General features: G+C 45.7%; 1 protein-coding gene and 1 long non-coding RNA gene across 2 annotated transcripts in view; both read right to left on the bottom strand.

Annotated features, from left to right (window-relative positions):
- LOC309560277 (antigen-presenting glycoprotein CD1d-like) overlaps window positions 1-24096 on the bottom strand; it is a 293187-nt gene that overhangs the window by 169669 nt on the left and 99422 nt on the right. The gene's annotated exons all lie outside the window — the stretch shown is intronic.
- LOC309560286 lies at window positions 175-23220 on the bottom strand. The gene is made up of 3 exons (XR_014225504.1): window positions 22777-23220; window positions 11699-11804; window positions 175-325 (listed from the first exon to the last, which is right to left on the bottom strand). It is a non-coding gene; the product is annotated as an uncharacterized lncRNA (long non-coding RNA).

The following is a 24096-nucleotide window of genomic DNA, read 5'->3' as shown; positions in this document are numbered from 1 at the left end:
AAATAAAACATGCAGTTGCAATCAAATAAGCTCTGTTAGTGGGGAAAAATGACACAAATGTTATATATGTACAGCATTGCATGACTCCGCAATTGCCAGTCAAAGTAACGCAGTGCCATATCGCAAAAAAAAGGCCTGGTCATGATGAGTGGTAAATCTTCCGGCGGTCAAGTGGTTATACAAACTTTATTTCACAAATTAATATTTAATACAGGTTTCAGTTGCTGTGAAATTATATATGGTTATTGTCTGTTTATCAACAGTTCAGCAACTTCTTCTCCAGGAGAGTCGGTCCATGGTCAATCCGATGATGGATGTATATCTTCTGTTTAGTGTGAAAAACAACCTGGATTAGTACCTTTTGTTTAGCAGTTAAAATAAACTTTATAGAATAAAACAAAATATATTGCAGTGATGCACGAGCAACCCTAAAAAAGCAGAAATGATAACTTTTCAGTAATACCATGGGACGGGATTATACAATAGTTTGTGTAATGATGACTAGATATCTTCAGATCTGCTCTTCTGTCCGTCTGATGGAACAGAAGCTGAGATTTGTTGTGCTGGGCTTTAATCTACCTGGTTTGCTCGTTTAATTAGTTAAAGGGTTGTCTGTGAAGGTTTTTATTTATTCAAGTCTTGGTAAAGTTAGTAGTAGTTGGTTACATTCGACTGGATCTGTAATGTTGATGTTTCACCAGTAATCCAGGTGGCTTTTTCAGTTCTAATAAGTTTTGGGAACATGCCCCAGCATTAATACCCAGCATGGGTAACTCAGATACCTTAGCCCAACTACCACTATGTCATGTAATACATCAAGGCAGATGCTGGTTGTCCAAGAACATGATTGCATGTGTGAAAGTTTGTGTAACCTCCCTATTCTCTTTTTATAATCCAATTGCTGTAGAGCCATGACAGGTGTTTATTATTTTAGTTGCACTGGTGTAAGCTGTTGTCAAACTGCTGGGGTAGAGATGGCATAAGTGGGTGGCAAATGGTGTAGATGGCCCTCACCCTTGATTAGGGATAGTTGTTCCAGTATGGTGTAAGAGGCCTCTTTACCACTTTTTTGCACACCAGTTGTCTTCTCTGTCAAAATTGTGCACCTAACTGGTCTGAAAAGTATTTTCCTTCCACTTCAATTACAAGGGCCTATATGACAGTTTAACCCCCCGTCCCACCTAACCTACTGTAACATGACGGCCGAGCGGGAGCCCTTTTTTCCTGTGAGGATGTCATTTGACGTCCTTCTACGATCGTGCCTCATGCGCACCCCATGGTTCTCGCTCTGGTGTGATCTGTCACCTGCTGTGTCCACTGGACACAGCAGATGACAGATCACTGTACTGGCACACTGCTGGTACCATGTGATCGCTGTAGCCAATCACAGCAGATCACATGACAATTGTACACAATGAAAGGCTTTGATTCATGTCTTTCATTGTGTACTATTATGATGAACTCTGTGATTGATCACAGTGATCACATGGTACAGACAGGGCCAATCACAGCTTATCTGCCCCATGTGATTAGTTTTGGCCAATCACAGCTAATCACAATAGTTAACACTGAATACATTTTTATTCAGGAAAAATGGTTGCTTATAACTATAAAATTCACAGTTAAAAACAATGATAGTGTGTAAAAAAAAAAAAATGTTGATTACATCCCCAGAGTAGTACAGTATTACTATGGTAAAAAAAATGTACAAAAAGAAAAAAAAAATGTAATAAAAAAAAAGTTACTTTTTTTTTTTTTATTTTACATACTGTCACCAGTCAGTGTCCCTGATCACAGCCACACTAGTTATATGTTGATGCTGTCCTGCACTGGTGACAGTATGTAAGAATTTTAAAAAACATTCATAAAAAAACATTTTTTTTTATTTCTTAACCACTTACCGCATACTAACGTAGATCTACGTCAGTAAACTTTGCGGTGTTATACCGGGATGATGCCTCTAGCTAGAGGCACCGTGGTTTGAAGCCGACGGTCGGCTTTCCGTCGGTACCGACCGATGCGGCTCGGGAGCCGCTCGATCGGTACCCGGGGGGGGGGCGGGAGGGGACGTCCCCCCCCCTCCCACCGCCTCCCCACCGGGAGCCCCGAGCACCCAGCCGGCACGTCCGCCGGCTGGATGGAGTCCCGATGAATGCTGGAAACGGCTTCGATCGGGTCTCCGATGACGTAACCCGGAGGCGGCGTCCCTGACGTCACGTCCGGGTTACTGTGCTGCAAAAGGCGGCAAATTTGAAAAACGGCTGTATGCAAAAATGCAGTTTTCGGCGTTTTGCATACAGGGAAGTGTAGTGGAGGGGTCTAGGGTCTTTTAGACCCTCGATCCCTCCATAAAGTGTACCTGTCACTACATATTGGTGTCACAAGGGATGTTTACATTGCTTGTGACAGCAATATAAGTGATCAGATTTTTTTTTTTTTTAAAAACTTTAATAAAGTTAAAAAAATAAATAAAATAAATAGGAAAAAAAAAAAATTTAGCCGCCCCCGTCACCGTTAGCTCGCGCACAAAAAAAAAACGTATACAGAAGTTGAGCCGCAAATGAAATCGCTGTTCAAACCACACATGTGAGATATCGCCGCGAACGCCAGAGCGTGAGCAATAATTTAAAAAAAAGAGCTACACTCTAACTCAAAACTGGTAACCGTTAAATAAATTTAAAGCGTCGCAGATTGAGATCTCTATTGACCGTAGTTTGTCGCGATCCCACGAGGGGGCGCAATTTTAAACCGTAACATGTTGGGTATCTATTTACTCGGTGTGACATGTTCTTTCACAATATACAAAAAAAATGGGCTATCTTTACTGTTTAGTAATTTTTAAAATTAGTGAAATATGATTTTTCAAAATTTTTCCAAAAAAATGGCGCTTTAAAGACCGCTGCGCAAATACCGCGTGATAAAAAATATTGCAATGACCGACATTTTATTCTCCAGAGTCTTTGCTAAAAAAATATATATAATGTTTGGGGATTCTAAGTAGTTTTCTAGGAAAAAATACTGGTTTTAACGCGTGAACAAAAAGTGTCCGAAATCGGGCTGGGGCTTAAGTGGTTAAGTGGGGTACACCCTATAAGAAAATCGGGCGAACGATCGTCCAATTTTCCTCGTTGTTTCACAGCAAACTGGAACCGATGCTTTTTTTTTGTTCTTTATTGTTTCTGACCATGCGCAGTCTTTTCTGATTTTTCTTGTACAAAAATCGTATGAAAACGGTACACATTAAACGAAAATCGTTTGTTTTTTCCCGTACAAGAAACATTTTGGAGTTTGTCCCTTCGAGAATTTTCGTACAAAAATTCTGAATGGGATGAAGAAAGTTGTGTACACACTATACAAAAATCGTACGAAAATTCTTTGAACGAAAATGTTCACCTGATTTTCTTATAATGTGTACGAGCCTTTCTTTTTCCAAAAAATTGTGACAAAAAAATTACAACTTTAAAAAGCTTGCCATGCCTCTTACAAAATACCTTGAACTGTCTACTTTCCAAAAAGGGGGTAATTTGTGTACTGTCATTTGTATGAGATAGGCCGTCAGTACATTAGGATTAATTGTTTTTCAGATAAACATACCATAGTTTGTGGACTCTTTCCTACAGACTAATTAATATACATTGATTTGGGTTATTTTCACCAAAGAAATGTAAGAGACTACATTTTGGCCTACATTTAGGAAGAAAGATTATTTATTTGGAAAATTTTATAACAGAAACTAAGAAAAATATGTTTATTTTCCTAAAATCTTTGGTATTTTTTTGTTTATTTAGCAACAGTGGCATCACTAGGGGGGGGGGCAGAGGGGACCATGGCCCCACCAAAATTAGTTTGTGCCCCCCCCAATTTATGTGCACAGCAACAGTCATGGATTCTCATTCTGTCTCGCGTTGCGCACTATGCACAGCACCAGTGATTGGTGGGAAATCAGGCAGCTGCAAGGAGAGAGAGTAGAGCTGTCAAAATGTAGCTCTGATGTCGGGGATGGGCGGAACTGATATGCGGGACCCGCCCCCTTTGTCAGACAGCCCATGCAAAGGGCAAACAGCGGACGTTACATTGCTGGGGAGGAAGGAGACAGGGGTGGGACTGATTGTAACCAGGGGCGGAGTCTTTCTGCATGGTGTAGCTCTGATCCCCCCAGCAGCAGTTAAGTTTAATGTACCTGCTGGACGGCCGCCCGGGAGACCTATTCCTCTCCTCCGCCCGCCGCTTTGGTGTGCAGTAGACTGGTTGCTATGATTGCCAGCCGCATGGCATCTAGCAACCAGTGACGTCCCAAGGATGAAAGCAAGGTGAAGAGAGGACCCAGAATGCAGAGCAGTGGAGGATCTGCCTTGTCCTCCTCCGTGCCTATTGATTGTCTGGCTCCACCCACTTCCTCCCGACAGCAGAAGACCTCAGAGCAGAGAGAAAATGCAGCTTTAGGTGAGATATCTCTCTCTCATCCGTTCTGGACTGGTATATTATGGTGGAGGAATCTTGATGACATAGATTGCTGTTTTCTCCAAGCATCCAGGGTGACCTGCATGGTGACTGCAATTTTGTATGGAAACTCAGCACCTTTGCATGTAGCCAACATCGTGGACAGGACAGGACATGAAGTGATAGGGAATCTGTAAATTGAGGCAGGGTTATTTATTCTTACACTTTTTTATTTCTGTCTAAGTCCACATGTACACTGGACCTTTGAAAAGCTCTTCAGGATGCTGTAACTTAACAACTATTGAACAAACCTCCCTGACCCCCCCTCCCTCCCTCTCCCCCACCCTCTCTCTTTCTCTCCCCCCTTTCCCCCCTGTGTATAGTTTATATATATATATATATATATATATATATATAGTTGGGGGGGGGGGGGGAGGGCAAGTAACACACATGGTGTAGTGATTGGGGGGTGCTTTGGGAGGAGATAGAACTTCTGCTAGTGGGGGGTAGGGGGATTGTGGTGTACCATGACCCCACTTACTATTGTTAACACGAACACACTACAGAGCACGCAGTTTTATATACACACATAAGGGAAAACCAACAGTGCAGCTGAACCAATAGACACTATGACATTTAAAAGGGCCGCGCATTGAACACAACTGCGGCCATTGGTGGTCGGTGAGAAGAATGTCTCCTTACATTGGTGGTCAGTGAGAAGAATGTCTCCTTACATTGGTGGTCAGTGAGAAGAATGTCTCCTTACATTGGTGGTCAGTGAGAAGAATGTCCCTTACATTGGTGGTCAGTGAGAAGAATGTCCCTTACATTGGTGGTCAGTGAGAAGAATGTCTCCTTACATTGGTGGTCAGTGAGAAGAATGTCTCCTTACATTGGTGGTCAGTGAGAAGAATGTCCCTTACATTGGTGGTCAGTGAGAAGAATGTCCCTTACATTGGTGGTCAGTGAGAAGAATGTCCCTTACATTGGTGGTCAGTGAGAAGAATGTCCCTTACATTGGTGGTCAGTGATAAGAATGTCTCCTTACATTGATGGTCAGTGAGAAGAATGTCTCCTTACATTGGTGGTCAGTGAGAAGAATGTCCCTTACATTGGTGGTCAGTGAGAAGAATGTCCCTTACATTGGTGGTCAGTGAGAAGAATGTCTCCTTACATTGGTGGTCAGTGAGAAGAATGCTCCTTACATTGGTGGTCAGTGAGAAGAATGTCTCCTTACATTGGAGGTCAGTGAGAAGAATTTCTGTTCTCCTCTTCTCTCCTCCTGACTCCCTGTTCTCCTCTTCTCTCCTCCTGACCCCCTGTTCTCCTCTTCTCTCCTCCTGACCCCCTGTTCTCCTCTTCTCTCCTCTGCTCTCCTGACCCCCTGTAGCATGCTCCATAGCACCCCATGTCTGACCCTTGACTGAGGGGGGGCATTGGGTGGAGTATGGGCGGTACTTTTTAAATGTGGGAGGAGCTTGGGCGGGACTTTAAAATGTGGGAGGGGTTATCAAATTTACCTTCGGGCTGAAGCCCCTGGTCTTTTTCCCCACCTAGCAACGTCTCGACCCGTCCGGTGGGCGGAGGGGGCGTTCACAGCAGAGCGGCGCCGGTATGACGTCAGCATAGGGAGAGTGCGTGCCGCGCATCTGCGCAGTGTGCACCAAGCACCAGCCCGCCCCAGCCTGGCCGAAAGCGCGCGCGGGAGTGGCGTGACTGGCGTCACGTGTTGTCAGCAGTCAGTCTCAGTCTGTCGGGGACCGGGGACACTGGCGTCTGGCAGCAGAAAGCATATGCCAGCCCAGCCAGTGAGCCAGCAACTTCAGCAAGCAAGCGCCAGTATACAGAAGAGTGGTCCGAGTGGAGGACTCTGAGGAGCCAAGCCAGCCACCAGCCCAGGACACGAGGAGCAGCAGCCGCAGGCCTGGCGGCATCATAGAGGTGGCAGCCTCAGCCAGTGGTAGGTGAGTCACTGGAGCAGTGAGTCCACTCACTGCCCATGCATTATACCACCCTCACACCCTGACCCAACAATTGTCAATGTGGACAGTGCTTGACATGCTGAGCTGAAAGCATTTTACAGCTGAACAATGCTGTAAAATTCTGTCAGTATTTCAGCCCACATTGTCATTTTCAGGGGTATGAGGGTGGTTTAAGTCAATTTCACATTGAGTCCACTGCACATTTGCATCTCATACCACCCTCACACCCCTGAAAATGACAATGTGGGCTGACATGCTGACCGAATTTATTTTACAGCTGAGCTGAACTGCTCCACTAGTGCGCTCCTTGTGTGCTGGCTCGCTGTGTCTGGTTCCATTGCTGCGTACTGCTGCCTCACCTTAAAGGTGACTCCACTAATGCTGTCCGCATGCTCTGGGCCTTCAAATATATAAACATGAAATATTCATGACTGATTCCCATTGTCAGGAATATTTCATGTTTATGTCTTTATTTGGCCAATTTTTCACAAATGTTTCATGTTTTATGCTATTGAAGGCCCAGAGTGTGTGGACAACATCAGTGGAGTCACCGGTAAGGCGAGGCAGCAGCACGCAGCAGAGGAGCTAAACACAGCCAGCACGCAAGGAGCAGGCCTGGGGACATCGGTTTTAGAGGTGCCAGGTAAGTGGAGCAGTGAGTCCACTGCACATTTCCTTTCTCGTACCGCCTTCACGCCCCTGAAAATGACAATGTGGACTGACCCGCTGACAGAACTTTACAGTTGAACATGGCAAACATGTATAATACATGTCTGTAAGTTTGCTATGTCCAGCTGTAAAATTCTGTCAGTGTGTCAGTCCACATTGTCATTTAAGGTTTATGCTTTTAATATCCATTTTCAGGAATATTTCATGTTTATGCATTTGACGGCCGTTGCCACCAATATTTCATGTTAATGTTGATGCCCGTTGTGAGGTGTACTTTGTTTGTGAGTTTGATGCTCATTGTCAGGAATATTTCAAGTTTGTGTTTGATTTCCATTTTGGGAATCAAACGCATAAACCTGACATATTCCTGACATTGGCCATCAAACACATAAACCTGAAATATTCTTGACCATGGGCATCAATCGCATAAACATGAAGTATTCCTGACCATTTAACTTGAATATTTCATGATTATGCATTGGATGTCCATTGTCAGTAATATTTCATGTTTATGTGTTTTGATGTCCACTGTCAGGAATATTTCAGGTTTATTTTTATAGGTCATGTTAAAGGCACTCTTCAGCTTCCTTCTCGGAAGTACGCCTAAGGACTTTTTAGCATCTAGATGAAAGTCCCTAGTCAGATTGAAACGTTGACGCTCATGTGTATTGTATTTTCAACAAATAAAACAAAGTGAATTTGTAACAAGGCCTCTGGAGTGCATTCTAAGATAGATAGATAGATAGTGTATGTATATATATATATATATATATATATATATATATATATATATATATATATATATACAAATTGCGTTTTATAGTTGGCCCCCCTACTTTTGATCCCGTCCCCCCATGTGCCCCCCCTAAATATAAAAGCTGGAGACGCCACTGTTTAGCAAACAATAAAAAAAAAACAATGGTGAATAAATAGCACAGAAAGAAAGCTAGAATTGTGTGGAAAAAATTATAACAATTTCATGGGTACAGTGTTGCATGACCGCGCAATTGTCACTCAAAGTGTGAAAGCGCTGAAAGCTGAAAATTGGCCTGGGCAGGAAAGGGGTGAAAGTGTCCGGTGTTGCAGTGATTAAACAAGTACCAATTTCTATTACTAATTGCACCAGCCTCATACAGTAAAAACAAAAAAAATCTTCCTTTGCCTTTCCTGACTGAGCCAAATTCTGCTTCTCCACACACTTCCTCCTAACACACATTGCAGCTCACTTGCTAGTAGGGAGGTTTCAGCAACAGAGGCAGTACTGTCCATCTAGAAAGTAGTGAGAAGGACTAGGTGTGGCCAGATGCTGATTGACAACCTACAGGCTTTTGAATCAGCAGTGACAATGCAAAACCATGCCCTTTGCAGCATTTTTCTTCCCAAAGAGGCACAACCTACATAAGAGTGGCTACTCTGCTCTGAATTCAAGTGAAGTGTAGCATCATTGCTACACCATGAGAGGAAGCTTTATTCAGTGAACTTACTTACTCACTGACAGGATCAACAGCTATATTTTAATGAAAAGTTAAACTACTTGTGGATCTTCTATAAGGCAAAGGTACTCACTCGCATACTGGAATAGTTCCATAATTCTTCATCTAAGCTCTGGGTTCAACTGGAAAGCCATATAAACCCAATTGACCTCTGCGCCCTCCCATGGACCTTATTCACACATCGTAGGGGCTTATCTCCCCTGAAAGACTTCACTTGTCAGACGATCCAAATTTGGGATTGCTTGACATCCTTTGGGGGGCTTTCTAAACCTTTCAGGCCTATGACCCCCTTATTTTCGACCCCCCTTTATTTTGGACCCAAAGCCTTCCCACCGCCTTTGCATGTTGCATGGTTTAGACCCTGGCAAAAGGAGGGAGGGATTGCCCTCCCATAAAGAAGTTTTGGCAACAAATCTTCAAATTATACCGCAAGCTGATGGCGACCTCTATTCAACCCACACCAGATGTAGCCCTCTTGTCTATGCTTCCTGGATCTTTCAAGTCTATAAAGAGAGATGTATTGCGACACTTCCTGGCCGTGGCTAGGGTAGTAATTCCCTGTTTCTGGAGATTGACAATCATACTTTTCCTGGGGGATTGGACTATTGAGTTGGACCGTATCAGAGACATGGAATGTCTGTTGGCTCAGGAAGCGGAAAAGGAAGATCAGTTTTCTCTCACCTGGACTTCATAGTTCCTGTTCTGCTACTACTCAGAGTTTGTCTCTTGGGCTGAAGGTTACTCTCAGAATATCCTTTTTCTGGTCCTTCCATCTCTCCTCTTTTTTCCTTCCCCCTTTCTTTTCTTGTCTTTATTCCTGCTAGAAGCTTTATGAGCATTCTTTTGGTTAATTGCCCATCTTAGACAGCGTAGTTCCCTCCCCTCCAGCATACCTTTCTGTTAAGTGCAATGTTTTTTCTATTGTGCTTCACGAAGTCTCAACATTTCCTCTTTAATTCAGATTTTTTTATGCTAATGTCAATGTCTCATATCTCTGTACTTGCCCCATGTTTGTTTATTCCACAATTCGGCGGACTCTCTGCAATGACTATATACGCTTGTTAAAATATCTGAGAGGTCCTGTTGCTCCTAATTCCTATTATTTATGATACTTTTGTCTCTGGATTACAAATATGTTTACTGTACCTATTAATTCTTTAATAAAATAATATTGAACAAAACTACTTGCGGATCATGCCAAGTCTGCAGGTGACCATACTGTCCAGATAGACTGGATCTATGTAGGTATGTCAATGTATAAAAGAACATTTGGAGCGGAACAATTTTCATTGACCATTATAAATATAACCGCTTAGAAAAAGGCAAATATTCCTTATAAAAAAGAAAATATGTTTTTTTTGTACCATAGAAAAGTGCAAGATTTAAAAAATTAATTTGCACAGAAAAAAGTATTTTAACAAATTGTAGTTTGTGTGGAAAATTTGAAAATGGTCTTGTGAACTTTAAGCTTCCAGGGTTTGTCTAGTAATGATTGTGGATTTCAAGTAATGTTTTGCTGTAAGCTAGTACCACAATATACTGTATTTATACACTGCTCAAAAAAAAAAAAAATTAAAGGCACACTTGGAAAACACATCAGATCTCAATGGGGAAAAATATCATGCTGGATATCTATACTGATATGGACTGGGTAATGTTAAGAACGAAAGGGTGCCACATCATTAGATGGAAATTAAAATGAATAACCTAAAGAGGGCTGAATTCAAAGACACCCAAAAATCAAAGTGAACAAATGATGCAGCAGGCTAGTCCATTTTGCTAAAATTTCATTGCAGCAACTCAAAATGGTACTCAATAGTTTGAATGACCACCACATGCTTGTATGCATGCCTGACAATGTCAGGGCATGCTCCTAAAGAGAGGGTGGATGGTATCCTGGGGTATTTACTCCCAGATCTGAACCAGGGCATCACTAAGCTCCTGAACATACTGGGGTGCAACCTGGTGGTGTGAGATGGACCGAAACATAATGTCCCAGAGGTGTTCTATTGGATTTTGGTTAGGAGAGTGTGGGGGCCATTCGATGGTATCAATTTCTTCATCCTCCAGGAACTAATTGCATACTCTCGCCACATGAGGCCAGCCATTGTCATGATCCCAGGACCCACTGCAACAGTGTAGAGTCTGAAAATGGGTCCAAGGATTTAATCCCAATACCTAATGGTAGTCAGGGTGCTATTGTTTAGCCTGTAGAGGTCTGTGCATCCCTCTATGCCTCCCCAGACCATCACTGACCCACCCCCAAACCAGTCATGCTGAATGATGTTACAGGCAGCATAATGTTCTCCACGGCTTCTCCAGACCCTTTCACATCTGTCACATGTGCTCAGGGTAAACCTGCTCTCATCTGTGAAAAGCACAGGGCGCCAGTGGTGGACCTGCCAACTCTGGTGTTCAATGGCAAATGCTCATCGAACTCTAAGGTGTCGGGCAGTGAGCACAGGGCCCACTAGAGGACATTGGGCCCTCAGGTCACCCTTGTGAAGTCTGTTTCTGATTGTTTGGTCAGAAACATTCACACCAGTGGCCTGCTGGAGGTCATTTTGTAGGGCTCTGGCAGTGTTCATCCTGTTCCTCCTTGCACAAAGGAGCAGATACTGGTCCTTCTGATGGGTTAAGGATCTTATACGGCCCTGTCCAGCAATCCTAGAGTAACTGTCTCCTGGAATCTCCTACATGCTCTTGAGACTATTCTGGGAGACACAGCAAACCTTCTGGCAATGGCATGTATTGATGTGCCATCCTGGAGGAGTTGGACTGCCTGTGCAACCTCTATAGGGTCCAGGTATCGCCTTATGCTACCAGTAGTGACACTAGCCCTAGCCAAATGCAAAGCTAGTGAAAAATAATGCCAGCGGCCTTCACCTGTAAAACCATTCCTGTTTTGTAGGATGTCTCATTGTTGCCCATCTGCTGCACCTGTTGTTAATTTCATTAACACCAAAGCAGCTGAAACTTATTACTAACCACCTCTGCTACTTAACTGATCAGACCAATATCCCAGGAGTTTAATTGACTTGATGCTATACTCTAATTAAAAAGTATTCCTTCATTTTTTTTAAGCAGTGTATCTCGATGACGATGATGTCTTACCTGCGCTTTTTAGTCAACTTCACAAAGCATGCCAGCCCGAACACACACACAATGACAGCAACTGTTATCCCTATGACGAGTCCAATCGGGGTGTGATGTATCTCATCTGCGGAGGTGATGAAATTAGGTCAGTATTAAAATGTAATGTGGGGCCAAATAAGAAAAAAATGCTACAGCTAAATAGGAAATATTATATAAAGGCCACTTAAATTGGTATTTAAAGGGGAAGTACAGCCAAAGCTAATTTGTCTTTACTTCTTCTGTGGATTACAAAAGTGCAGTTTGTTCTGCACTCCTGTGACCCATTTTCAGCAGACAGAGCCGGTCCAGCCTAGAGCAAGATCACGACAATAGGGTCGGGATCCGCCCACAACCCTGGACCGGCACCTGGCTTAGGCTCTCAGCAAACCACTGACAGCCTGAGCTGCCAGCTCCCGCCCCCTCCACAGCCCAGCATTCCAGTGAATGCAGGGGGGAGAGCAGACAATGGAGCTGGTAACTGACAGTCACAACTCTCTGTTATCAGAGCTCTGAGAATTAAGCGTTCAGCAGTCTTTGAACGCTCTGTTCTCAGTCTAAAAAAAAAATGCTCCGCTTCTCTATTAAGGTAAAATCAAAAAGCAACCAGCATTATCAACAGCAGTCTTTGTATTTAGTCCATTCAAGACTACCCCCTCAAGACAGTGCTGGTTCCTTGGGTCTCCATGACTTCTACATAGATAGAGAATCAACCCCAAGACAGGAAGTGTGCTACAGGCCGAATCACCAGGTATAAATAAAGTAAAAAATGTAAATACAAAAAATAATGCCACCACCAAATCTAAGGATTGTTAAGTTGCAATATATTACATTTTTATTTTTGGGTTTAGACACGCTGTAATGCATGTGTGACCCTAATCACTAGCATCTCATATAAACTTTACCATAGGTGTGCACAGCCTATTGCATTAGGGTGTGCACTCCAAAGCTCAAACACGTGTGTGTGTGTATAGGTATATACTGTATATATACACAGTATATATATATATATATATGGCAATGGACAGTGTCACTAGGGCAGTGGACGATGTCAGTAGGGCAGAGGTTGGTGTCATTAGAGTATTCGACAATGTCAGTAGGGCACTGGACAGTGGCAGTAGAGCAGAGGTTAGTGTCACTAGAACAGCAGACGATGTCAGTAGGGCAGTGGATGCTGTTAGTAGGGTATAGATTGGTGTCACTAGAACAGTGGACAATGTCAGTAGGGCAGTGGACAGTGTCAGTAGGGCAGAGAATATTGTCTGTAGTTGAATTGTATTAATATTTTTTTTATTAATACTTACCATTATATTGTTTTTATTATTTTTTACAATTTTTTTACAATATTTATTTTTATTTTTTTACGATTTATTAGGAGCCCTATTGTGGAGCTTTGGTAAAATATCCGGGCTCCAAACAGACAAACAGAGTGATAAGGGTGTGCCCAGCAACACCTGGCACGCCCTGTGTGCATGCCTATGAACTTTACTATGTTATTGGTTATTTTCAAATATAGCTTTCAATATAATTTTTTTTTTTTTTCAAAACATTTTATTGAGGTAAAGAGCATACATAGTACAAAAAAGCAGTAAGGGCATGTAACAGAGCCCTCAAAAATGATCAAATACAAAAGTGATGCACATGTAATCAGCATAATGCATGTAAAGAGCAGTAAGGGATCACAGGCAAACCCAAATATGTTACGTAGCATCATGGTGCAGAAAACAGAGGGCTAGTGGGAATACCAAGTGAATGTGGGCCTACCTGAGGGGTCCGCAGGGTAGAGCACCCTTCCACTTGGTGAGAACCGGAACAAGAAGGTTATACATGAAATAGCCTAGAGGTTCCCCCAAACCCGACACCCCTTAGAGGGAACTTTCTGTGTCAGGGAGTGGGGGATCCACAGCATAAAGGCGGGGGGTCCGGTACGTACATCTCTGAACGTGGGCGCCATAGCTGTTGTCAGTGGAGGCAGAGCCACCACAGAGTGCGAAATAGAGAACCCTGAGTAATATATTGGGAGTCATAATAGGGAGGGAGTGAGTAGGGAAGGGATGAGGGAGGAGGTTAAAAGAAGAAAGTTAGAAGGAACTGAACATCCAGGAAAGCACCCCATAGCATGAGGATCATCCTCAGTACAGGATCTAAAGAGCTACAAAGTGGCGAACGAGCTTCAAGTGCTCAAACTTTGAAATTCTGGCAAGGATTGAAAATGGGTCCAGGGCGCCCAAGTTGTACAGTACTTGTGGTGTGAGTCCTTGGCTTGCGCCACGATGTCCTCCATCTCCGCCACCCGCCGAGCCCTGTGTAGCCATTCAGCAACCGATGGAGGTGTGGTGGACAGCCAATGGCATGGTACAAACATCCGGGTTGCATTGATCAGATGTAGGGTTAGGGATCTTTTGTAGCTGGCGTATGATAGTGAGGTGTGGTGCAAAAGATATTACACCGGCGTGTAGTCTGGTGTGTATGTGGTGATACGGCAGATTAAGGTATGGACCTCCTTCCAGAACGGCTGCAGAACGGGACAGTCCCACCATATATGCTGCAGGGTTCCCTTATGTTGCAGACACCTCCAGCACTGCGGGGAATTTGAGGCGGAAAATTTGTGTAAAAGGTCTGGGGTCCTATACCACCTGGAGTAAAGCTTATACCCAGTTTCTTGGGTCAGCACGTTCAAAGAGCCCTTATGCAGGTGAAAAAGTACCCGAGACCAGTCCTCCTCCGAGAGATCCACTCCCAACTCCCGAGCCCAACGCGCTCTAAGAGCTACTGTGGGAGCGTGAGAAGGGGGGAACAGCATGGAATATAAAATCGAAACCATGTGCCGGTGCGGACCAGGGGCATCACAGAGACGTTCCAGGGAGGTCAGGGAACGGCCCCATTCCGGCAATGGCTGTGTGTGGGTCAAGAAGTGGCGAATTTGGAGATAGCAATAGAAGGGAATAGAGGCTTTAGGGAAACGCTGACAAAGATCCTGATAGGAGAGTAGTCTAGAGCCATCAAGAAAGTGGCGAGCTTGGAAGGGTATATCTGAGGAAGGGCCCTCGGCAGGCACAAATGGGAGGCCAGGGGGGAAGTCGGGGGAAGAATGCAAAGGAGTCAAAGGGCTGCGATTCGGGGAGAGGTCTAACCACTCACGAATGGCGTGGAATACCCGTATAGTCGCCCCAGTCAGGGGATTAGCTAAGGTGGAACGCGGAATCTTAGAGAGAGCCGACCAAGGCAAGAGATGAGCGGGGAAAGAGGCTAAGGCCCCCTCAAGTGATACCCAAGCCTTGGACGCTGCGTGGGCATGCCAATCCACCACTCTGGATAGATGGCACGCCTGATAGTATTTGAGTAAATGTGGGAATCCTAATCCGCCCTCCTGTTTAGGACACGTGAGCAAATCCCAACTAAGCCTGGGTTTCTTTTTGGACCATAGGAATCTAGAGCACATGAGCCGAAAAGATTTGAAAAAGGCAGGAGGGATACGTATGGGTAGGGCCTGAAGGATGTAGAGCAGGCGTGGGAGAATGTTCATTTTGACAATAGCAACCCTGCCAAACCAAGAGAAACGACCCTGTATCCAGGAATGCAAATCTCTTTCAACTGTGTGCAAGATCGCCAAGTGATTCTTGGAATAGAGGTCGGAGAGAGAACTAGGTAATTGAACGCCGAGATACGTGATGGAGTGGGGGTCCCATTCAAATGGAAAATTGGATTGGCAGAGTTGCAAGAGAGAGGGAGGGAGGGAAATGTTGAGGGCCCGAGATTTGGAGTAATTTATTTTTAAATTGGAGAGACCTTGGAAACGTGCAAGAATGGATAAAAGATTGGGGACTGAGAGCAAAGGGTTGGTGAGGAAGAGCAAGATATCGTCAGCATATGCCGCCAATTTGTACGTTTTGCCTTTCAATGATACCCCCTTGATATCCGAGTTAGCTTGGATCTGACGCAAGAGGGGTTCCAAGGTGAGAATATAGATCAAGGGGGACAGCGGGCAACCCTGCCTAGTACCGTTCGACACGGAGAAGGCGTCTGACAGGGACCCATTCACTTTGACCCTGGCTGAGGAGTTGGAGTAAAGGATGGAAACAAAGCGTAGGAACCGGTCCGTCAGACCAAGGGCTTTAAGTGTAGCAGACATGTAATCCCATGCCACCCTGTCGAACGCCTTCTCCGCGTCGAGGGACAGAAAGAAGCCAGGTGTACGCGACGTGGACAGCCAATGGTGCAGGTGAATCGCCTTGGTGGTGTTGTCCCGGGCCTCCCGACTGGGGACAAAACCAACCTGATCGAGGGACACCACCTCGGGAATGGAGGGAAAAAGGCGTTTTGCTAGCACTTTTGCAAACAATTTGATGTCCACATTGAGTAAAGAAATGGGGCGGTAATTTGGTACCAACCTCGCATCCTTTCCTGGCTTGGGGAGGACAGCAACATGGGCTTCCAAGAAGTCCGGTCCCAAGGCAGGCGTATCAGAAAAGGCGTTGAAGGCCTTCACCATGTGTGGAATCAATTGGTCTGCGAAAAGTCTTGTAGTAACCCACCGTCAGTCCGTCCGGGCCAGGGGACTTCCCGGGCTTGGACTGCTTGAGGGCGGATATAGGGGCGTTGAGGGATGCCAGCACCTCCTCCGAGAGTGGCAGGGGAGAGTTTTGGGACAAAAACTGGTAAATCTCATGCGCCCTGGATTGGGAGAGTTCCGGCGAGTCCGCTCGTGGCAAATTGTACAGTTCCGAGTAATATCGGACTAATTGGGCCGCTATATCGGGGGTAGATACATATGTCTTGCCCGAGGAATCGGAAATGGTATGGATGGTTCCGGCCGCCCTCTTCTTTTGGAGAGCTCTGGCAAGGAGCCTACCCGATTTGTTGGAGTGTTCGTAGAAGAAGCTATGAGAGAGAGAGCAAAATTCCTGTGGACAGATCTACCCAGATCCTCTAGTAACTCCTGGCGGGTCTTAGTGAGTTCCTCCAGGGTGTCAGACGCTAGGGATAATTTATGAGAACGTTCCAGAGAACTTATTCAGGACAAGAGCGTCTCTGTATGGGCCGCACGTTCCTTTTTCAGTTTAGAGGCTAGGGCTATGAGTTCACCGCGGATTACACATTTGTGTGCTGCCCACAGGGAGACCGGACTGACATCTGGGGACGCGTTCTCCGAGAAATATAGCGTCAAGCGGTCGGAGAGAGCCTTAACAAAAGTGGGGTCGGTTAAGAGGGAACCATCCAGGCGCCATGCTCTGGAGCAGTGTGGTAGGGCCGCGAAAGAGAGGGTAGCACTAATGGGGTGATGATCAGATAAGAGCATTGGCTCAATAGTCGCCGAAGAAAGAGCCGGCAACAAGGTCTGGGAAACGAAAATACAATCGATACGCGAGTACCGGTTGTGCGGGGACAAATAAAAGGTGAAATCTTTGACACCTGGGTGGAGGGTACGCCATGAGTAGTGGAGGAGTAGTGTAGTGAGCATCGTCTTAATAGACCGTAAGGCCGCATATTGAAGGGAGGAGGAACCTAGAGAGGTGTCCAAGAGAGGTGACAAGGCAACATTAAAGTCCCCGCCCAGGACGATCTGGCCGGAGCAAAAGTCCGTCAACCGCTGAAGAGTAGAGCGGAAAAAGGGGACAATGTTTTTATTGGGTGCGTATATATTAGCCAGCGTCAAGGTTCTGCCATGCAGGGAGCCGGTAAGGAAAAGGAAGCGCCCATTCTCATCCGCCAAGGACTCAGACACCGCGAAGGGGCAGCTCCTGGACAGGAGTATGGAGACCCCCTTGGATTTGGAATCCTTAGAGGTCGCATGATAAACCGTAGGGTACTGTTTAGCGTAAAGTTTTTGGATACTATCTGAGCGAAAATGAGTCTCTTGTAGAAGGATCACATCAGCCTTCGTCCGACGAAGGGAAAGGAGAAGCTTGGAACGCTTTTCAGGGATGTTCAGTCCTCTCACGTTAAGAGAGAAGACTTTCAGGGTAGCATCCATGACAAAGATGTAGAAGGTTACTAAGAGGAGGGGTGAGGAACAGTACAGTAGAGGACGGGTAGAGGGGGTAAACAGACACGACCAGAAGGAACACGGGGAAGGAGAGTACACGCTGGGGGGAGGAGGGGGAGGGTGAAACGGTGGAGGTTCGGGAAGGGACCACCACCAGACTCGACTAACCGAGGCCGGGGGAGGTGGTCAGGTGAGTAATCAGAAGAAAAAGAAATTTAGCGGTAGGGGATAGTAGCACTACTGGCAAACAAATGGATATAGAGCAACAACCGCTAAGCGGGGTTGGAGTAGGGCAAACTGGAAGACGGGGTGAAAACCAAGTACTCACCGAGAAGAGCCCATCCATGAGTCCAAAAGATCAGGAGCCCATGTTCAGAGAGTATCCGAGATGAGGAGACCGGTAAGGGAAAGGGAAGTCATAGCAACAATAATAAAAGCAGCAACGATAACAGTAACAGTAATAACAATATTGATAACCTCATAGTCAGCGCCAACTTCCTGAGAGGGGCCCAGTCCAGCAGGATGGGACAGTAGTGGGGGGGATGTACCCGACCGGAGGGACACAATTACCGTATGGGTTACCGTGAACTAAGGCAAAGGAGGTAGGCCCGAGCAATGAATAAGTGAAGATAATTGGGCAACAGCCGCCTCCCTTAAAATTCCCCCCTCCCGCCCCCCAATCCCGGGTAAACTGACACCTATCGCCTACTAGCTAAGCGAGGGAGGAGCGGACAGGAATAGATCCAGGACACCCCTCTAGGGATTCTGAAGGGGAGTTTAGTAGGGGGGAGACGAGGGGGGGGAGCCCGAGGGAGTCCTAAAAATTTGAAACATAATGAGAACCTCGAATATGGCCCACCGGATAGCTAAACAATAGAACAACCTAGGTATCCAGAGCTAGCCCATATGAACCAGGAATTATAACTTAAACCTATAATGCGTGGGAGACAACTATAGCCCCTGGGGCATCCACCCGTGTACCCCGCTCCAAGCGCGCCACAAGCCCGCAGAATCATGCGGAGGCAAGCAGGAGCCGCTAGAGGAACTGCCTGGGGCGTGGGCACCGGGTATCGACGGGTGCCATCAGAGGGTGCAGAGACACAGGGGCAATGCGTGGGGCAACCCCCATGGGAGCACATACCTATATCACACCCAAGCAAACTAGTCTGTAAAGAAGTTACGAATGGTCGACCTGCACGCCACCACGGCCACACCGCCAAGCACTGGGAGCGGTAGCGCGCAGCTCAAACAGACGCATGGCATAGATCAGTTCTCACACACAATCAAACGTCAGAGTACCCATGAAACAAGAATTCTCATCTAAGCATACAAAGATGTAACCACAGTGGAAATGCCAGAGCATCTCTATTCAACCAACCCATCCCGTGAAGGCCCCATCGCAGTCCTCCGATCGTTCCAGATTACCATAATGGAGTCCCTTCAGGCTGTTAAGGGGCTGGAGGGGGCCGGAGGTTAGCATATACCTACTCTTTGTGACTGCACCTAAGGTCTGGTGCAAAGGTCCCGGAACAATGGCTGCAGGCCCAAGGTGACGATGAGGGTGATTGCGGGAGGCTACCTAGTCAAAGTCCGCATAAAGCCATAGGGGGGTGCAAAGTACTTCAGGTGTAGCAGGAAGAAGTAGAAGGGGTACGTTACCAGTTCCTACAGCGACCCTGGAAAACATTGGCGGATCAGGTCCAATCGTGTAGTCAACCGCAGAGAAGGTAAGGTGTTGTCCTAAGGCTCCAGTAGGCGTCACTAGAACTCCTGGGTGAGATGGGAGAGAGACCAGCATAAAGTACAACTAATCCAACACTCCAGAACAAGAAAGTGAGAGAGAAAGAGTAGTGTAACAAGAAACAGTGTAGATCCAAGTGTTCCACCGGAGGATAGCACCCCGTAGACGTTATGGTAGGTCAGTTACTCTTCTGAGCTCTGCTCCGCTGGGGAGGCTTGGTAGGGCTGAGAGCGTTAGCGGGACCAGCTCCATCTTTCGCCGGCCTGTTCCTTGAGGGTGAGCGAAGTCTGCGAAAGCGCACTTCCTGGGCATCCATCGGGTCACCCGCCTGAGGTGGATCAAGGTCAGCTGCATTCCTGAATTCGGCGTACCAATTTGGCAATGCCATGAAAGGGATCCCCAGTGTAGAGCAAAAATGAGGCAAATCTTCTGGCACCCTAAGGAGAGAAGTACGACCCTGCATAGAGGCAGACAAGCAGAACGGGAACTTCCACTTATATGTTATATTCCGCGCTCTCAGGACGTCCAGCAGGGGCCTGAGTTCGCGTCTGCGTTGTAAGGTGATTCCGGACAGGTCCTGGTAAAGTTGCACGGGTGAACCCTCACATTCCAAGTGTGGCCTGCCTCTAGCCTTCCGCAGTATGTCCTCCTTGAGGCGATAATCCACTAAGCAGCACACCACGTCACGTGGAGGGTCACCCTCCCGTCCCCGGGGTCGCAAGGCCCTGTGGATACGTTCCAGATCAATGGGGGACAGCGGGGGCCTGTCCAGTAAGGAGTTGAATAGTGCAGTCACAGTGGGTGTGAGGTGTTCCCCCTCTACCGTTTCTGGCAGGCCCCTGATCCGCAGGTTATGGCGCCAACCCCGGTTATCTAAGTCCTCCATGTGGCGCTGCATATCCCTCATCTGTAAGAGGTGGGAGTCCGATTTCAGATATAAGTCTCTAATGGCCACGTCCTGCTGTGCAGTAGTTTGTTCTCCCTCCTGCACCCGGCCTGTGAGGGAGCGGATGTCTCCCCTCAGCTCCAATATGGCCGCCCCTAAAGTGTTTTTTATGTCCGCAGCGATGAAGTGGAGATCCTCCATGCATAGTTGTTTCGGTGCAGACGGAGGAGTTGGAGCCATCTCTGCACCCCCTGATGTGACCGCTGCGTAGGACCGGGCGGGAGATGAGGGGAGAGAGATAGATGTGGAGGAGAGTCCGGGCTGGGACAGGGTTGCGGCCTGGGTGTGGAAGAGCTCCGGGATGCTAGGGCTCAATTTGCTCGCCGGATCCCGCGGGGAGCGGGAACGGGTGGCCGAGGAGGATCGGGCAGTCGTTGCCATCCTTACCGGCGCTCTAGCTGCAGTGCGGACTCTGAGCGAGGCTTGTGAGGACTCGTGGCGGCGGGAGCTCCGTTCTCAAGCGGCCATCTTCCAGCGCGTCCAGACCACGCCCCCAGCTTTCAATATCTTTAAATCTGTGGCTTTTTCTATAATACCTGGTGATCCTTCCATGAAGGTTAGTGTTCAGGCTCTTCCTTATAGAGGGTAATAATGCTCCTTCCTAAATTTGAGGCTAAGCTCAGAATTAGTAGATATTGACTTCCATTACAGGTGCATATCTAATTAGAACTAGGCTTCACATGTCTAATAAAACTTACATGGGTCGAATTCCAAACAAATTTTGTTTCGAAAATCAGAAATTTTGTGATCCGATTGTGCCACCATTAATTTTGAAGTTCGATCATCCAAGCCCTCAATTTCACCTCATGTTGCTACAGAAAATAATTTTTGTGACAGGGAATCTTCTTGTCTTTCCAGGTCACAGCCCATTCACATTTCTTTTTCAATTATATTTCTTGCATGATTTTTCCATCATTGATTAGAAATTAGTTAATTTTTAAAAGAATTTCCAACATGCTCAATCATTTAAATTCGATGGCTGCATGAAAATCGGCCGTTGCTATGGCCCACTAATTGTGTGAAATTTGAACTAAAATTCTTACAATTTCTTAAAGAAAATTCTTTCAGAATTTGACCCATGTATGGTGGACTTTAGGCTCGGTTCACACTGCTGTGATGGCGAAGTTGGATGCAACTGCAACTTTGCCCTGCCAAGCTGGATCAAGTCCTTCAGACTTGATCCAGCTTGGATGCTATTTATAAGCCTGTGCAAGGACTAAAATTGCGCCCAAGTTAGACCAAAGTGGTGAAGGAACCTTCTCTAATGTCAAAGAGACTTGTGTAGTATCAGTTAAGACAGCTCTTATAAGGAAACATTGAATTTGACATGTCATGCGAATTGGGGTCTCGCAAGTCGGATCCTATGTCTCAGCAATGTGAACCGATCCTCAAGAGGAATGATTTTCCTTTCAAGCCTCATGAGATATCAGTCTAGCTAATAATTTTCTTTCATAAACAGAAGTTAGTGACTGAACAAATAAACAGTATATGACCAAGAGACATCAAGACTGTCCTCCTACATGCTGGGATGGCCAAGGAGGCAATCAGTGTTGCAACAAAACAGTTTATTGTCTTTGGCATCAATGAACTAAGAGAAAAACACAGAGGGAAATGTGTGAAAGTTCAAAAACTTTATCCTAATCCAGAACAGTCATGGCTGGCCCTGAAGGGAAATACTTCACTATTTTTAGGCACCAGTTAGAATGGGACTTGCAGTAAGTTACAGCTCCTGGTCAATATAGCTACCTGCTCCCTGTTCAGACCTGTGATCACAGCACCTGGCAAGGAGAAGCCTTCCAGAACCAAGTTCCTTTGTGGCTGTTAGATGTCATGTGATTAAATGCCAAGAGCTGTAAAAGAAACCGACCCTGAAAAATGTGAAAAGGTGTGCCACAATAAGCCATGTCCTTTAGGAACACCTAACTCTTCAGCACACAGAAATCTGTTCCTACCAAGGGTCACTTGGTTGGAATTACCCCTCAGTCCAAAGATTCCCAGTCCTTGCTGATCCCCATAACATCTCCAGCAGAATATTGTTTTCCTACACCCCCCCCCCCCCCTTTATTTAGCAACGGGAGCAGAAAGAAGCAAATGATCAGCTAGTTTTGATTTATGCGATGCTGCTTTCACAAATAAAAGAGTGAACACATTGCTAAAGTGCTACGTAAGAAAAAGGGCAGGTGCTTGGCATGGGACCCAGAAGCTAGCAGTGTCTACTACAGTGATTTCCAGCTTCTATGGGGATCCCACAGGTATGGCACATGCAAGCCGCACCAATGTAACTATGTAAAAATTGCCATACCAAAATGTCCTCTTTAGTTCTGATTTTCTAAAATGTATTTTAATTTAGCATAATCTCACATTACAATACGTCAAGAAATACTCACCCAAATGTACTATTAGAGGTTCTTTCAAGCTGCTGTGTTCTACCTGGCAGTAGACACTTTGCTTCTAAATGGAATTTACAGTTATTGACACTGTTATCTGGTAAGTTCCATCTTCATTGGGTAGAGTAATGGTTGACAACACTTCTTCCATTTTATTTTCCTTCCACAAGCTTACATTGATTGGCTTTGGATAGAAGCCAGTGGCCATACAGATGACCTCTGTACCAAATGTATCAAGTTTCGTGAACATGTAGACCTGTGGCTGGACTGACATATATGGAGAAAAGTTGATTAGAAAAAGGACAGCCATTTCCATGTTATATTAAGAATGAAGGAAATGTAGAGCTGAGCAAACAGGGCACCTGGCAAAATGGTGGTGGGGTCCTGGGTTACACTGACCAGCAATACAAGGGGAAAGGAGTAAGCTAACACTGCCACAGAAGATGGGTGGGGGGGGGGGGCGGTTTGAAGAGTGGGGGTTTTATTGGATTGCCAATGACTAACATTGAAAGATGGTTTAAATAGCACTGTCACTGACCAACAATGCAGGAGTTATTATTTTGGTCACTAGAATCAATGCTGAGGATATTAATGCACTCAATGGCTTGAATTACTAGTATTACTAAAGTTACTTGCCCAAATGCTGGGGGTTTCTATTGTGGTCACTTACACCAATGCTGGGGGTTATCATTGTGGTCATTGGCATCAATGCTGGGGGTTATTATTGTGGTCATTGGCAGCAATGCTGGGGGTTATCATTGTGGTCATTGGCATCAATGCTGGGGGGTTATTATTATGGTCATTGGCAGCAATATCAGGGGTTATTATTGTGGTCATTGGCAGCAATGCCAAGGGTTATTATTGCGGTCATTGGCACTAATGCATCAATGCAGATACTGACACATGCACAATAACAGGGCAGGGGCACAGTTTGACATCATTGCCTTGGGCATTTAATGACCTTGTCACAATGGCAGGAACAATAGGTTTTATTACCCGTTAAGCTTGCCATTAGAGACATTATTATTCTATTAACTGTTACAAGACAAACTGTCAAGCAAAATAAGCTATTACATTTACAGGAAGTCTCTGTCTCAGGTGCTAAATGGTCAGAGAAGTTGTTAGTCAACCAGAGGGGGTATTGACTGCAGTGTACTTGATAAAGGCACAGGGAGACCACCATCCTACAGAATTTGGACCCGATGGTAATCATTTTAAAGAGAGAGAGAAGCAAAATCTGGCAGAATCAACAAGTGTGTATAAAACATGTACTTGCACCAATACAAACAAGCCTGGACAATACATTTAAAAAGCATAAAG

This window comes from Pelophylax lessonae (assembly GCF_965119305.1).
Source record: "Pelophylax lessonae genome assembly, chromosome: 7".
Lineage (NCBI taxonomy): Eukaryota > Metazoa > Chordata > Amphibia > Anura > Ranidae > Pelophylax > Pelophylax lessonae.
The sequence above is the reverse complement of the archived record's forward strand: the minus strand, read 5'-3'. Positions and strand labels throughout refer to the sequence as shown.